A 17,888-nucleotide genomic window follows, 5' to 3' on the forward strand; every position below is an offset into this window, starting at 1 on the left:
CAAGAAGAGGATTATGATCACTTCTTTATGCTGTGTCCGTATTTAAAACTTTTTTGGAATAAAATAGATGATGTTTTAAAGAACAGTAAAATAACGTTTAAGATAAAACTAAGACACTTGATATTTGGATATAAAACTTCTGACGAAGAATATTTTGACTTTAACTATTTTTTAACAATTGTTGGTTTTTCAATTTACAAATCCTATTACATATCTGATCAAAAGACAAAAAATGTCAATGTTTTCTCAATTTTTCTCAATGAGTTCAATAGAAGAGTATGTCTACATATAAAAAGTAATTTCTTAGCAACTATTAGAAAACATATGAATAGTTATACTAAGTGTATTATTTAATATATATATTTGCAATACAAATGTTATATGTATTTTACAACTTTTCACTACCCTGAGTGATTAGTGGATTGTAACAGGGAACATCAGGAGGAGCTTGGACTCTTGAAGGATATTGTAACAAGCCAATATTTGAAATAAATATTTAATTATGTTGTTAAAAAAAAAAATAATGTACAGGAAAGACTTATCTACAAATAAGTCTGCATGACCAGAATGGTCAATTGACCCCTTTAGTAGTAATTGCTATTTATAGTAAATTTTGAACAATTCATAATCTTTTTTAAATTTTAGTAACTTTTTACAAAATATTATCCTCTAAAAGTTCATTATAGATTGAGATAATTGTAAGCAGCAAGAATGTTCAGTGAAGCAAGATCAACAAACACACCAACATCACTTAAACACTATTTTGTCATGAAAACATGCGTTTCCTATGTTTAATATTTACATAGACCAAGATGAGCGACACAAGATATTTAGAGCCTCTATGTTTTTTTCGTCGTCTCACTATAGTTGAGATTATCCTAAATACAAAATATTCTGTTGGTGGTGTATAAAAGTTTCTACTACACCAACTATGCATATAATTCAACATTCATTTCTGTCTATTGATTAGATATGAAAATAATGATTCATCCTTTCTCTTCCCAATACCCGTATTTTGTTAATGGACTATTATTGTGATGTATTATTCATAATTTTGCAAAGCTGACCAGTATTTGCGGTTGAGGAAACAATCAAAGCGTCTTTTGCAATATTGTTGAATGCTATAGAATAAAAAATGGGTTTTATATGTTACACGTCTTTAGAATAATGCAAAAGAAAAATTGAATATACAATTATTCGAATAATAAAAAAAAAATGAATCAAAGAATAAAAATTAAAATAATAAAAGAAGTTGGAAAAAGAATTACTTACCTTAGAAAACAAATCACATTAAATATTAAAGCACATGTGAACAATACAAACATTTAGTATTGAATTACGAAATAACCAGGAGAGTGAGCCATTTTTACGAAATCTATATACAATATGCACTATTTTATTAGAATTAAAGTTGCCTTTAAAAGTTAGTTATTTGAAATTACCTATATCAAACATTATTATAATGTTTCAGAGGGGCCTACCGTTATTTAATTCGGCGCATGAGTAGATTAAGAATAGTATGCATCCTAATACTTAAAGTGTAGGTAAGCCTCGACGCAAAAAGTAAAAATGTCCTTATCTTTTATATTTACTTGTCTATGTATAATTTAAGTCCAGTTGCTGGCAACTAAGGGAACATCACTCGTATACATGTGTGTAGGATGTATCTACACAAGTTTACTAGCTCTCCTTCATTTCGACTGGATTTTTATGTTTACGTTACAATATATATGTTTTGTCGGTGATAGGATATCCCATACTAAAAGACCTACTACCCGGCATCTTGGCTGTATATTGTACCTTGAACAGATGATTATTTTCAACTAAAAAGAAGAACTACAGTTATGACGTGACATATTTATACGTTTTGTTATGATAAAACACCCATGCAACCACGCATCACATGTTGCATGCTAGGACCCGACACTAATTTAGTGTTTCGGCAGTTAAGCTTGGGATGGTCATTTTAAGATGCATTATCATAATATAATCAAAATATGAAAATTATTCCTGTATTTATCAATTTATTTATATTTTAATTCTTTATCAATAGATCTAGTTATTATGTCATATCTGCCGTCATCTGTGGTCCTACTGTCAATTCCATGTTGAAGTTTTATATTCAGTAATATGCAACAAACATTCGATAAACGGTTTTGCATAGTTTGCATAAAGCGAACCCACGACACATCTGTTATAATCATTATAATATAAACGTATACGAAGAAAGTCGTTTACTTGGACAGAACTTATAATGACACTGAACAATATTGAAAGCAAATGGCACACAAAATATCAGGCCTTCTTTATATACAAGTAGTTCGGAGTCAAATGCGCGAGTGAACCACGACTGTTGTGCGACAGTCGTACGACAATCGTAAGACAGTGGAACGACAGTGACACAACAGTAACACGCGCATCCAATGACACGAAAACCTGCAAAAATAGCCCCAAATAACTCACGATTGTCGTACGAATGTCGCACGACCGACTTGCGACAAACCCATGACAGTACAATTACAATTTTGTTTTCTGACATGTACCCATCGTGAAACCATCGTTCACATGTCGTAGCTGATGTGACCACGCGAAATATGTTTTTGATATTTTAGCACGACAGTGCCACGACTACTATATAGATCTTCCACGATAAAAAAATCGAACAATCTGTTGTGACCGGGGCTTAAGATGGAAATGTTTCAATTCAAATGTTAATGTAAAATTTACCTTTGCAGATCAAGCAATATATGAGTGTATCATGAACGACCAAGAGAATACTGTAGGTTTAGATAGTGATTGGATACAAACAAGTGGGGAACAACACAATTCCTTTGATGATTGCAAAAAATATTGCATGCAAACTGATGATTGTGTAGCTGTTCATTTTGAAACAAGTACTAGCCAAAATTATTGTTTTGTTTACATCAACACGACAACTACAATACACAAAGATAATGCGTTGTACTCACAGAAGCATTGTGTCGACACTCAAAGTAGGTAGCCATAACACTCGTTTTGAATTTTAACTAAAACATAAAGAAAAGAAGTTTTCAAAAAAGACAATGATCCCTTTTGTCGTCCACACTTCGGATTTTATAATGAGAGGACATCATCCTTATAACCGAACGTAAGGTTCAAATACGATTTTTCACCTATTTTCATTCTTCCTCAGAGGCTCATATGAAATAACTCTCATGCTTTGAATGTTATCGCATGTTTTTTTTTTTTTTATTATATTCAACTAAAAAAATTTGAATATCGAACGGACAGTAAGCCGCCGGTTGGATATTGAATATCGATTAAGGAACCGTCCCTAACTTCACATATGTCATCGCTGAAAAAGGGAACGATGGTTGCAACACCAAGGGCGCATGTCCCTTGCCTTTTGTGACTTAGATTTTTTCTATAACGGTCGATCCCAGCATGATGAGGTCCACAAACCTTCAATTATGTCTTCAAATGTCTTTTTAATACCCGTTGAATGCTCTTCACCTACGTCCAAAAATTGACAAGTATGGATAGTTGAAAACAAAACTACGACAAAAGAGATGATTTAAGTTTCCTCATTGTCAAATACAAAATTTTGGTAAAAAATCACTAAGGGATCAAAACTGTAATGCATGCCTTTTTTTCAATTAACTTATGTGAGAAATGGATTAAGTAATGATGTTTTAAAGAATTCATATTTTTTCAAATATGCTTATTACAGAATTGAAAATAAAGTGTCAACTTCCAGATTCAACCACCAAAACCAGCCAGGGAACGATTAAAGAATCAACCATTAAAGCAAGCAATGATTACCCTCCAGAGACAACTACCACAATAAGCAAGGAAACGACTAAAGAATCAACCGTAAAAGCAAGTCAGGGTTACCCTCAAGAGACAACCAACAAAATAAGCCAGGGAACTATCACAGTTACAATAGCAAATAGCAATAGTTCTCACTCAACTATGATGGTAGAAAAGAAAAGTAATAAAGGTAGAAGTTATAATTAACTGGATATTCTATATAATATAAGAAAAAAATCCTTAATAGTAAAGTACAGATATTTTAAAATTTATCTTTATTTTCGCTGGCCCGAAGAGCCAAGTAGGCTTTTCTCATCACTTTGCGTCCGGCGTCCGTTGTCGTCCGTCGACGTCGTCCGTCGATAACTGTTCCAAAAATCTTCTCCTCTGAAACTACTGGGCCAAATTAAACCAAACTTGGCCACAATCATCATTGGGGTATCTAGTTTAAAAAATGTGTCCAATGACCCGGCCAACCAACCAAGATGGCCGACATGGCTAAAAATAGGAACATAGGGGAAAACTCAAAAACCAAAGAATTTAGAGCAAATCTGACATGGGGGTAAAATTGATTATCAGGTCAAGATCTATCAGACCTGAAATTTTCAGATGAATCAGACAACCCGTTCTTGGGCTGCTGTCCCTGAATTGTTAATTTTAAGAAAATTTTGCTGTTTTTGGTTATTATCTTGTATATTATTATAGATAGAGATAAACTGTAAACAGCAATAATGTTCAGCAAAGTAATATTTACAAATAAGTCGACTTGACTGAAATGGTCAGTTGACCCCTTTAGGAGTTATTGCCCTTTATAGTAAAATTTTAACCATTTTTCGTAAATCTTAGTTATCTTTTATAAAAATCTTCTCCTCTGAAACTACTGGGCCAAAATAATCTTAACCTCCCCACAAACATCTTTGGGGGATCTAGTTTAAAAAATGTGTCCGGTGACTCGGCCATCCAACCAAGATGGCCGCCACAGCTAAAAATAGAACATAGGGGTAAAATGCAGTTTTTGGCTTATAACTCAAAAACCAAAGCATTAAGGGCAGATCTGACATGGGGCCCACACAGGGCAAAATTGTTTATCAGGTCAAAATCTATCTGCCCTGAAATTTTCAGATGGATCGGACAACCCGTTGTTAGGTTGCTGCCCCATAATTGGTAAGTTTAAGGAAATTTTGCCGTTTTTTGTTATTATCTTGAATATTATTATAGATACAGATAAACTTTAAACAGCAATAATGTACAGCAAAGTAAGACCTAAAAATAAGTAAACATGACCAAAATCGGCAATTGACCCCTAAGAACTAATTATCCTTTATAGTCAATTTTTAACAATTTTCATAAAATTTGTAAATTTTTACTAATATTTTCCACTGAAACTACTGGGCCAAGTTCATTATAGATAGAGATAATTGTAAGCAGCAAGAATGTTCAGTAAAGTAAGATGTACAAACACATCACCATCACCCAAACACAATTTTGTCATAAATCCATCTGCGTCCTTTGTTTAATATTCACATAGACAAAGGTGAGCGAAACAGGCTCTTTAGAGCCTCTAGTTTTAAATGTCTGTGTTTCTTACGTTTACATTCACCATAAAATAAACTGAACTTTGTATATAGCTTTTTATCAAAATAGCTGCAAAACATATATTTTCAAACATAAAAATCACACAACAATGTTATCCCCAAATGCGCGAGGTTTGTTAGCCACAAAACCAGGTTCAGCCGTCTTTTTTTTACTTAAAATTGTTATCTTATAGTTCGTTTCTGTGGATGTTACATTGTCGTTTGGGTTTTTGTTGCACGTTAGGGTTTCTGTTGTTTCGTTGTTTTTCCTCTTATAGGTGATGTATTTCCCTAGGTGTAAGTTTATAACCCGGATTTATTTTCTCGCAATCTATTTGTGACTTTTCAGCAGTGCATTTAATTATATCTATCATTTTCTATGGGACTTAAAAATAATACCGAAGATGGGTATGTAAAAAAAATTGTTTGAAAATAGAATGTAAGTAAATTAGTTTGATAAAGAGAGGATACAGGAAGGGTAACAGTAATTGAAATTGCATGTCAGGCGAAAACACCCTTTGATATAATTTGTGGAAAATGGTTGGGGTAAAATTACAAAAATACTGAACTCCGAGAAAAATTAAAAACGGAAAGTCTGTAATCAGATGGCAAAATCAAAAGCTTAAACACACCAAACGAATTGATAACAGCTGACATATTCCTGAATTGGTACAGTCATGTTCTTACGTAGAAAATGGTGGATTAAACCTGATTTATAGGTAGCTTAACCTCTCACTTGTATGATAGTCACATACATTTCAAATATTTGGGTACAACCGTCAACACACATTGTGTTATAATCTTAATCACTATAAAATAAATAAATATGTAACAAAGAAACACAAAAAGACATATAGACGAAGGTCAATATTAAAAATGAAAGACGATGATGATAACTTACCATAGCCAATAACACAATGACCGGATGTATATGAAACAAAAAACACATTAAGACATATAGAATATAGACTGAGCACATTAGCAAAAATGAAAAACAAGAAAAAAAAAATTTACCACAGCAAAATAACACCATAACGGGATAAATAAGTACAAAGCCATGTCGAATGGATATCATCAAAAACAGACTAACCCATTAAAGTAACTTTCATAAAGCAAACCATAAAATTAGAATAAAATTATTTGGTTATTATTTTACAAGTATAAATCCAAGTCACAATATGTAAAAAGCAAACAATCATAGGTCAAAAATAAGGCCGTCGAAAGGACTCCAAAATCACAAGTGTAAAACAATTCAAACAGAAAAACCAAATGGTCCTATCTATATAAAAACGAGAAACACTTGTCAACCAAACCAACAAATGACAAAATTAACCACATGATAACCAAGGATTTTCTTACCCCAGGAGTAAATTACCTTAGCCGTATTTGGCACAACTTTTGGGAATTTCGGGTCCTCAATGCTCTTCAACTTTGTATTTGTTTGGCTTTTTAACTATTTTGATCTGAGCGTCACTGATGAGTCTTATGTAGACGAAACGCGCGTCTGGCGTATAAAATTATAATCCTGGTACTTTTGATAACTATTATGTGTATATTTTTAACCTATAAACTAATGATGACTATCGTGTAAAAAATTCCCTGATTAGGATGGTATGTCAATTAGATAATTGGTGACCCTATCCACAAGACACAGTAGGGGATCTCTGTTGAATTATAGTTTTTCAGGAGTACACGTTCGGAATTCGAGAAATATATTATACTATTAAACATCTTTGTTCTTCCGGAAAACACCAAACTTAGCGGAAACATACACGTCTTCGTCTGCGAGAGTAGCATAAACAACCCAGCATAAGTACAATTGTTGGTGTAACTGAATATTTATAATCAAAGTGATAAGTGAAAGTACAAGTGAACATCTGCAGTATATTTATAGCGCCTATCTAGATTTACTTTTTCGAAAACGCTTACAAATGGAACTTCAAAATATATGAGTATTATCTAACCATTTCTGCGTATATCACAATTCCAGCAGCGCCTGCAGCAGACGAAGTTTTTATCCCGAGTTGCTTTCTGTCCAAGGATATCTAAGGTCCAAATGTTTTACGGAATCATTATGGTTTAGTTGACTTTAATTGAATATATGTGTCAATACCACTATAGTATTTCCAACAACCATAAACACAATCCGGCTGTTTATTTTTTATATGGCATCCCCGAATGTGAACTTATATCAGCAATATAACATTTGATAATGTAGAGCAATATCTGCTTACTCTTCAGGAACAATATCCGCGTACCCTACATGCTCATCTGACATCTGCTTGGTGTTAAGTGAAGATCGTAATACTTATTCTTAAATCCCCTCTGCTAGTACTTTACTAATGTGCCAAATTTTCTTTGTTGTGTTTTGTTGACTGTTCTTTGTCTTTACGATATTTTTTTTTATTTTCGCAATTGCGTTGTCAGTTTGTCGTAACTTATGAGTTTGAATATCTCGTCAGTATCTTCGCCTCTCCTTAAAAAATTATCTCAACTTTGTCGAACAGGTTTAATCCCCCTTGATATCTAAAAGTATATGGATGTATGCACACATTCCTTGTAGAATATTGAATTTATTACACTTGGACTGAAAATCTATGTGTAAATGCCTGGAACCTTGCAACACTGCTCTTATTCTTGTAATATACTAAAATATGACATTATTACACCAGGCACAATTATTATTTTAACTTCAATCATTTTTTATGGCTTTTTAATTTGTCGCCCATTATACATTTTGTAATGCAACTGTGCTGAGCTTTTACACTTTGATTTACTTATTGCATATCGCTGACCCTGAGGAAAATCCATATATCTTTACCGTTTCAACGAAATTTACAGATAGTAATAGTTTATTTGTTTAAGGATGTCCAATGGGTTATTTCTCGAAAACAAGCCTATGGATTCTTTAATTTTTTTCTGCGTTTTTTAGTGTCTTTATTTATATAATACCAACTATTTTTTTTAAATAGAGTAGCGAGCATCCTTTAAGAATTTTTCGTATTCAACAAATTGAATAAAAAGAAGTCGATAATCAGAAATCGAAATGGATGGATAATTAATTCTATGTTTAATGTTATGAATATTAAGACAAGCAAATGTTTGTTTTTTTTTCAGACGGGAATTCCGATCTGTATGTTTATATTGGAGCAGGAGCTGGTGGATTACTTATGATATTGTTGATTATTTGCATTATTGTGTGTATAAGGTATTTCATCATATTTACAATACGCTGTAATCCATTCAAATATTCGTTTGTTAATTGTTAAAGGCCGTACTTTGACATGCTATTTGACATAAGCTAAAGGTACAATGTAAGTACGATTAAAAACATATTTCGCAGAAACAATATCTTATTTATTGTGGTATGAAGGATAATCATATTTTATTATAAAATCTAGGTTCAATAATGCCGTTAAATTACACCTCTTCCTTAAATTTAGTTAGTGGAATCTCACTCATATTGAAATTATAAAAATAATATAAACTGCTGCACTAATTATTAAGATATATTGAATACATCGTTTTGCAAATTTAATTTGTCGTCTTTTTTGAAATGAAAAGGGTCAACCAGTCACCACCAAAAGAGTCCAAAAATGATTCAACAAAACAATTTTGCAGAGGAGACAGAGACTCCGATAACGACTATGGTGGATTAAAAGACAATGTTTTATATGTTTCCTCCGAACCAAACGAGATTTTGGAGGACGGAAACTATAATACTGTTGATCTGGAACAAACTCGGAAAGTTAATGAAGACATCAGTTTTGACGGAAATTATAGTACTGTGGATGGAACATGTAGCATCATTGGGAGTTACAGTGATAGCAAATCAAAGCCAGTTATCAAACCGAAACCAAAGGCAAATTCAAGTTTAAAAAGTGGATCAGACGAAGAGACAATTCATTTATCTACAATGGACAATAGTAACAATGAATATGCCGTTGTTGATAAAGGAAGAAATTCAGATGCTGTAAAACACATAAATCCTGAGCATGGGAGTGATACAGAATATGCGGTCGTGAACAAAGTAAGGAAAAGCAGTAATAACAATTAAAAGAGTACGAGATGGATCGATTATACATATGCCATTTTCTACAAAGCAAATAAAAGACAAGTTTATGTTTAAACAAAGTAATTAACATATATTCTTATAAATAAACATATATGATACTATCAAAAAGAAAATGTACTTCAGATGAATACAAAAAACATCATAATCATATGTATGTTGTCAAACGAATATGATATGGATTTTCATATATATAACATAATGTTTGTGGTCAAAAACTTAATATTCATATATGTTCTATGTATTTCATTTTAAAACAATCATAAATATAAATATTTATATATATTTCTATAATAATGGTTTTATTTCCACATGAAGACAATAGTAAGCTACTAACATTGTATGCATACTATAACATATAAACAGAAGATATACAACGCACGAAATAGACAAAGCTGAAATAGTTTTGTAGATTGCAGAATATGATTGCAAGACAAAGGCTGATTTGATAGAGAATACATATTTTAATGCTCTTATGGTTATGATTTCTTCAATAATATACAAAACACTCTCTCTTTTAAACTCTCGTTATTTAATTTAAGTAGTAATAATAAACTCGCCAAAGAATCGTTCATTTTTATATTGAAATTAAATAACTCGAGTTGATATCAAGTGATATCCAATTCTCACTCGTTATGAAAAAGCTAAGTCACAAAAATACTGATCTCCGATGAAAATTCAATCGGAAAAAACACATCAAACGAATGGACAACAACTGTTATATTCCTGACTTGGTACAGGCATTTTCAAAGGTAGAAAATGGAGATTGAACCTGGTTTTATAGCGCTTAACCTCTCACTTGAATGACAGTCGTATAGAATTCTGTTATACTTACAACGATGCGTGAACAAAACAGACATAATAAATAAAATAGTCAAAATATGGGTACAGCAGTCATCGTTGTGTTACAATCTCAAAACAAGAGACCTCAAATTATTCAATATTTATACAGAGAGAGTTTTTGTTTATTTTGTTAAGTGACAATAAAGGATTCAGGGGTTCCAGTACTTCTTTTTCCCTATAAATAATTTTTCTTTTAAATACCATATTCGTTTGTTCCAATGATAGTTTGCGTCTGTAAATATAGAATTTTGTTAACACAAAGATTACGTTTCTTGTGTTCTTTTATCGGATGTCGTAAGGATACTAATATTTAAAGTAAGTTATTTTTGTAATATTCTCAAATATCCAGGACTTAAGGTCTTCCCCTAATCATGATATATACAGACAAGTCCAAAATATAAGTTCAATGTTTCGAACCCTCCGCATCAATACCTTCTCTTATCTGTATCATTGACTTTCATTAGTGTCTAATAATTAAAGGCAACAGTAGTTCAAAATTCATAAATCGATAGAGAAAAAACAAATCCAGGTTACAAACTAAAACTGAGGGAAACGTATCAAATATAAGTGAACTACGACACAACAGAGACAGAACACCGAAATGTAACACACACAGAAACGAACTATAATGTAACAATGGCCATTTTCCTGACTTGGTACAGGGCATTTTATGAAACAATGGTGGGTTGAACCTGGTTTTATGGCATGCCAAACCTCCCGCTTTAATGGCAGTGTTAATTATAACATTAAAATGACAACATTACACGGGGTTACAATAAATAAATAGATAAATGGGAGAGAAAAAAAGGAGGAGAAACAAACGAATAATAGCCATCAAAAGGTAACATTCGATTTATTATCCTGTATTGAAACATCTTCAATTTTGAAGTCTTGGTATTATAAAACTAAGAATAATATATGGATATTTTTCCAATTGTAGTTTGTTTTAAGAATTAATGATCTTTTGGTATATATTTCTGCGTTTTTTTTTTAATATTTAAAGTATTAAAAATAGTTTTTTCAGGAATTTGAAAACATTATTATCTGCTCTTTTGTCGAATATTTTTAAAGTTATCAAAATATAAGAAATTTCCACTTTCCTGTAATAAGTCATTAATCAGCCATAAATAAAGGCAACAGTAGTATACCACTGTTCAAACTAATAAATCCATGGACAAAAAACAAAATCGGGGTAACTAACTAAAACTGAGGGAAACGCATTAAATATAAGAGGAGAACAACGACACAACACTGCAATGTAACACACACAGAAACGGACCAAGCATCAGACAAAATCCCACGAGAAAAACAAATTTTACATCAAAACCAAATACATGAATTTGGGATAGACAAGTACCGTGACACGTCTTATCGCAATGTGAATTTACACTCAAAATTAAGAGAAAACAAACGACGCAACGTTAAAATGTAATACATACAGAAACGAACTATAATATAACAATGGCCATATTCCTTACTTGGTACAGGACATTTTTAAAGAAAAAAATGGCGGGTTGAACCTGGTTTTGTGGCATGCCAAACCTCCCCTTTTATAGCCATGTGAAATATAACATTAAAAGGACAACTCAATACCACAGGACTACAATATAAATAAATTGGAGAATACAATTGACAAAGAAACACACGAACAACAGCCAACAAAAGGCAACAAGTTGAAAATTTTAATACGTCAGAAGTGCATTTTATCCACACAAGATCCACCAGTGACGCCCAGATACAAAAGTTTGAAAGCCGAAACAAGCACAAAGTTGAACAGCATCGAGGACCAAAAGATAAAAAAAGTTGTGCCAAAAACGGCTAGGGTTTTCTGTTAGTTACCAGAACATCCTTATTATTTAGAATAATTTATACTTTTGCAAACAGTAAATTTATAAAATTACTAAACAAAAGCTGTACATGATAGAACTGAAATATTAACTAACTACAGGAAACAACTGAAATACATTACATAACCAGACATTTGCAACACAAAATGTAGACACATCCGAACAAGCCCAAACCCCAACGCCAAGTGACGTCATATTTGAAATTGTAAAAAATGACAAAAAAATGATGACGTCATTTGAATTTGTAAAACAGATCATCAAAAAATGAAAAATGACGTCATTTGAATGAATAAAATAGAATTAGGATTGATGTAAGATTATATTTGAACTAAAACCGTTTTAGTTCAATATTTATTTGAAACTGATTGATAACCAATATTTTTCCTTCATATACGATATATTGCATGTGATAGATTGAGTTATTTCGTTTATTTGGAATATTAATTCAAGCATCAAATACTTCTTTCAAATCTATTTTTCACCTTGGATATTGACCTAAAAATTGCATTTCCAAAAACATCAAATTTTCTGAAAAGAGTGATAGTTTCACAAGTTATTAACTTTTTTCTATAAATTCTGTTATGGAGTTTTCTTTAGTATTTAGCTATTTTACCTCACTCAAACAGTGTGGTTTGAATAAAGTGTCTCTTTTTATTTAATCTGTTTTGTTATCCCATATAAAGGATAATATTGTGTCAGTAAGATGTATAAGCTTTTTACCATTTAGACTAGGCACGGATAGGAATAACTGGTTTAATTTTGATATAATAAGTGTTTTTATCACTGTTATTTTTGGTTTGGTTTGTCCAACGTTTTATAGTATTTTCGATTTTTTTATCCTCGGTTCAAATTTAAAATTTTTAATTTCATATAGATCCACGGAGAAATTAATACCAAGAAGTCAAAAATCTGCAAGAGACCTACTCCGATCCTTTCGTAACACACATAGTTTATTTACTAAATGTTTTCTTCCCAATCCAAACACCTTGGTCTTGTCTAAAATTATATTTAGACCTGCTCGAACTGCATATTTATATAGAAAAGGGAGAGATGTATCCAAAGATTCTTGTAATCTATCAAACATAAGAGAAGTATCATCTGCGTATTTTATAATAAGATACTCTGAGTCATCTATCGTTATTCCTTTAATGTGTTCATTATTTTGTTGAAGTATACCAAGTATATCTGCACACAGTAAATATATATGCTGTTTTGAATTGTCATTTGGTATGAGTTTAGTTTTGAGAGCATCTGCTGACATAAATAAATGCTGAAACAGGCGGAAAAAGTTGTTAAAGGTAGCAGGATTATAATTTAATACGTCAGACGCGCGTTTCGTCTATATAAGACTCATCAGTGACGCACAGATCACAATAGTTATAAAGTCAAACAAGTACAAAGTTGAAGATTTGATTTTAAACATATTTTATTCATTAAGATATGAAAAGTATTGAGCAACAGGCACAGCCTTTAAAAGCTCTCTCCATAATACATGTACAAGGTATAATTCAATAACAACAACTGTATTTAAAATAATGCAATATAGCGGAACATGCATGCTATTTGTGAGCACACACGAGCAAATATATGTTAACAGTGTTACTTACTAAATGCAAAGTATATTTAAATATATAGGCAATTAATCATCAGTTATTTAAAGTACCTTGAAACATGCAAATATCCTTTATAAGTCATTAGAAATATATATATATATATGTCTTGAAAGAGACACTAAGCTTGCTTAGAGGAATAAATGAATTAATGTTGGAGTGTAGAAAAAAATAAAAAATAAAACTAGATGAAACAAAAATTATTAAGTTAGTTTCAAACAAAACGGTGAGTGTCACTGATATATTTCTGAACAGATTTAAAAATAGCAATATTCATATTATATGAAAATAATCTGTTTCCAAAAAGTAGTAATTCAATATTATGTCAATATTATCAACAATGGAGTAAATGAAATCAAGTAGGATCTGTCTTACATCATTAAACTTAGTGCAAATAAAAAAGAAATGTTGGTTATCCTCAACAGGATGGTTACAGTTTGTGCAAAAAGTGTTCTCGGATAAGAACTGATTAAACAAATGCGATTTAAGGTTACTAGCATTATTTCTGAGTTGGCAATGACTTATTTTAAGTTTCCTTATCCCATAGTTGAAAGGTTTAAATATAGCATCAGTCCTATAAAACTTATCCAGTCCATTTTAAATATACCCAAACTTGGTGATTTTTGGAAGACTATTCCAAAGTCTTATAGTGGAAGGAATGAAACTATTAAAATATAAGCTAGTTCTAGCAAGAGGCGGGTGAAAAGTGTTATTTTCATTCCTCAAAGTATTAGGAGTTTGTCTGGGAAAATATGGCTGGACTAACTCATATAAGTATGCAGGTGTCATCCCATTTAATATTTTGTAGAATAGTATAAGCCTATATTTATTACGTCTATTCTCCAGAGTTTCTAAACCTAATTCAATATAAAGTTTTTGTCTGGAGGAATTACGTTGCAATTCTGTAATAATTCTAGCAGCTTCTATCTGAATATTTTCAAGAAGCTCAGTCTCATACTGGGAGCAATTGCCCCAAATAACATCACCATATTCTAATATAGGTCTAATAAAAGTATAATAAATACGTATAAGTGAACTCCTATCTAATAAGTGTTTAACTTGACGAAGCACAGAAAGACTACAGCATGCTTTTTTATACGCCCGTCAAAATTTTGACGGGACGTATTATGGTATACAAATGTCCGGTGTCCGTCCGTCTGTCCGTCTGTCCGTCTGTCTGTCCGTCCGTCTGTCTGTCCGTCCGTCCGTCTGTCTGTCCGTCCGTCTGTCCGTCTGGCGTAAACATGTCGCACCGTAACTTGAGAACGACTTATCCAAATTTCATAAAACTTAAATAGTTGTTTCTTATGATGGTCAAATGATCTGTATACTTTTTGGTGAAACTAAGATTAAAACTTTTCGAGTTACGGCACTTTGTAACTAAAACAGGGGTGTGTTTTTTTCACATGTCGCACCGTATCTCAAAAACGATTCTTGATTATGGCTTAAAACTTTAAACACTTCTTAGTTATATTATTCTTTATATCTGTATACTTTTTGGTGATGATTCAAAATCTTATTTTTGAGTTATTGCGTATTTTGTAAAAAAGGGGTAGGGTTTTTTTACATGTCGCACCATATCTCAAAAACGATTTATGATTATTGCTTAAAACTTTACACATGTCTTTGTTATATTAATCTGAAGATCTGTATACTTTTTGGTGATGATTCAAAACTTTATTTTGAAGTTATTGAGTATTTTGTTAAACAGGGGAGGGTTTTTTTTACATGTCGCGCTGTATCTCAAAAATAATTCATGATTATTGCTTAAAACTTTACACACTTCTTTGTTATATTAATCTAAAGATCTGTATACTTTTTGGTTTTGATTCAAAATTTTATTTTAGTGATATTTAGTTTTTTGTAAAAAAAAAACAGGGTTGGGGTTTTCACATGTCCCGCCGTGTCTCAAAAACAATATATGGTTATTGCTTAAAACTTTCTTAGAAACTATTTATGATTATTGCATAAAACTTCCACACAAGACGTCGGGCGTATCATGCGCTCATGGCGCAGCTGTTTATTTATAAATAATATCAATATGCGTGTGCCATGAAGCTAATTTTTGTTTTCTCAACCTCTTCGCCATTTATAAAAAAAAATACAGGTGGATGCTCCCTTTCCCTAATTCTAATAAATACAATATTTTTAGTTTTCTTAGAGTTAAATTGAATAGCCCATGATTTTGCCCAATTTGAGATAACATCCAAGTCATCAGTCAAAGAATCAGCCGCTACAGCATGCTCATCATATACTATGACAAATAAAGAGGTGTCATCTGCAAAAAGTATTATATCATTAGCAATGTCATTTACTATATCATTTATATAAATAAGAAACAGAAAGGATTTCAAAACTGATCCCTTGGGGACACCTGCATGTATACTTCTTAGAGTTTACGAAAAGCCTTCTGAACTACCTTTGTTGACGATCCGAAAGATAACTTTCTATCCAAGATAAGAGCTGGTCATTTAAGCCAGATTGTTGAAGTTTAAATAAAAGTCCTTTATGCCAAACTTTATCGAAAGCTCTAGATACATCACAAAATACAAACCTTACATCCCTACCACTATCCATATTACTAATAATTTTATGATATATTTCGATTAACTGATTAACAAAAGAATCACCTGGTTGGAATCCATATTGAAACTTTGACAAAAGGTTATTACTCCTCATAAAATTATACAAATGTTTAAATAAAACATTTTCCATAATCTTACAAACAATACAAGTAACAGATAGTGGACTACCTTTCCCTTTAAAAATAGGTTTAACATGTGCAATTTTCCATAATAGTGGAACCTGTTTAACTGATAGAGACAAAGTTGAAGAGCATTGATGACCCAAATTTTAACCAAGTTTCAATGTCTAATGATTTTATTTAGTCATAACCTGGCTAATTTAACAAGTCTGTGCTTTTTTTCAAAATAAAAAGCAGCATTAACCATTTCAGAAAAAAATCAATGGTCATTAAAACTAATTTTATAATTCAATTCGCCAAATATGATTTCATCTGCAATGAGACATATCAGGAGCTCTTGAATAAATTTGGTGAAAAACCAAACATAAAGGAATTAAGAGTCACTAAAACTTAAATATAAAAAAACACAATCTTACAGCTGTGCTAGATTCTAACCAGTCAATTAATGCATCGTTGGTACTGCCCGTGCTATTCACTGAAATATGTTTCATTATTTGGGTGCCTAAAGAGAATTCATTTTCTTGTTTCAAATAATCATTGGTAAATGAAGAAAAAAGTCATGTTAAATATAAAGTTTTTATTGATCTATCGATAATTTGATAGTTCCGATAAACCTACAAAAGAAACATACCATGCTAATATGGTAATAATAAAAGAAAATTTAGATAGATGGATGTGTACAAGTAAGAACCTACTTTGTGTTCACTTTTGTCTTTTGTGGTGTTCGAGCTTATCTATCTTTTTCGTGTAATCATTCGAGACATTGGTTCTCCCTTTTTTCATTGTCATCTCAATCTGACTTTGAGAAGCATGCCTTTCTTAAATCACTAGTTTCACTACCCCGGAGTCCCTGATTGTTCTTTTTATTTTGTCGACTAACTATCAATCACTCAGTGATTTACACAAATTGAATTGATTGAATGACGAATAAGGAGCATTTTTATAACAAGATCGATGTAAATGATATGTCTTTAAGTTAGCATTCGTTTCGATTCCCAGAAATCCTTGAAAGGTTACTTCCTTAGTTATGACACATGATTAAATTAACTTCATTTGTTATAATTTTCTAAATATCTTTGTATCAGTTTTATATGTTTTAGATTGATTCTGTGTAAAACATTGTTGAATGCAACTTCACACATGTATGTCACTTAATCGTTTAGTTCCAACTCCTAATTCATGAACGCCCACTTACAAAAAATCCAGAAAATTTTTTTCGAACGCATAACATTTTAAAAGTGTTAGTATCAGGAAAAAGACAAAGTCTATATATAAATATTTGAGGGTTTTACAACGATATATTTATTAACATTCCTTAGAGATAGTAGAGAATTTGATTCAGGATAATTGATAGTCGCCATTGCCATTTAATTGTTTCAACAAATAGGAATATATTGCTCATAAAATGATATACTATAAATTAAAAGTCTTGTGTATTTATATTCACGT

The 17,888-nt window shown here is 31.6% G+C and overlaps 1 long non-coding RNA gene across 1 annotated transcript in view; it reads left to right on the top strand.

Annotated features, from left to right (window-relative positions):
* Positions 1 to 2,962: 2,962 nt before the first annotated feature.
* LOC143049423 (uncharacterized) overlaps positions 2,963 to 17,888 on the top strand; it is a 127,048-nt gene continuing 112,122 nt past the window's right edge. The window contains exon 1 of the long non-coding RNA XR_012970232.1: positions 2,963 to 2,993. This is a non-coding gene — a long non-coding RNA (uncharacterized LOC143049423). The remainder of the gene's footprint in view (positions 2,994 to 17,888) is intronic.

The sequence above is a fragment of the Mytilus galloprovincialis genome, chromosome 10, assembly GCF_965363235.1.
Source record: "Mytilus galloprovincialis chromosome 10, xbMytGall1.hap1.1, whole genome shotgun sequence".
NCBI classification, from domain to species: Eukaryota; Metazoa; Mollusca; class Bivalvia; order Mytilida; family Mytilidae; genus Mytilus; species Mytilus galloprovincialis.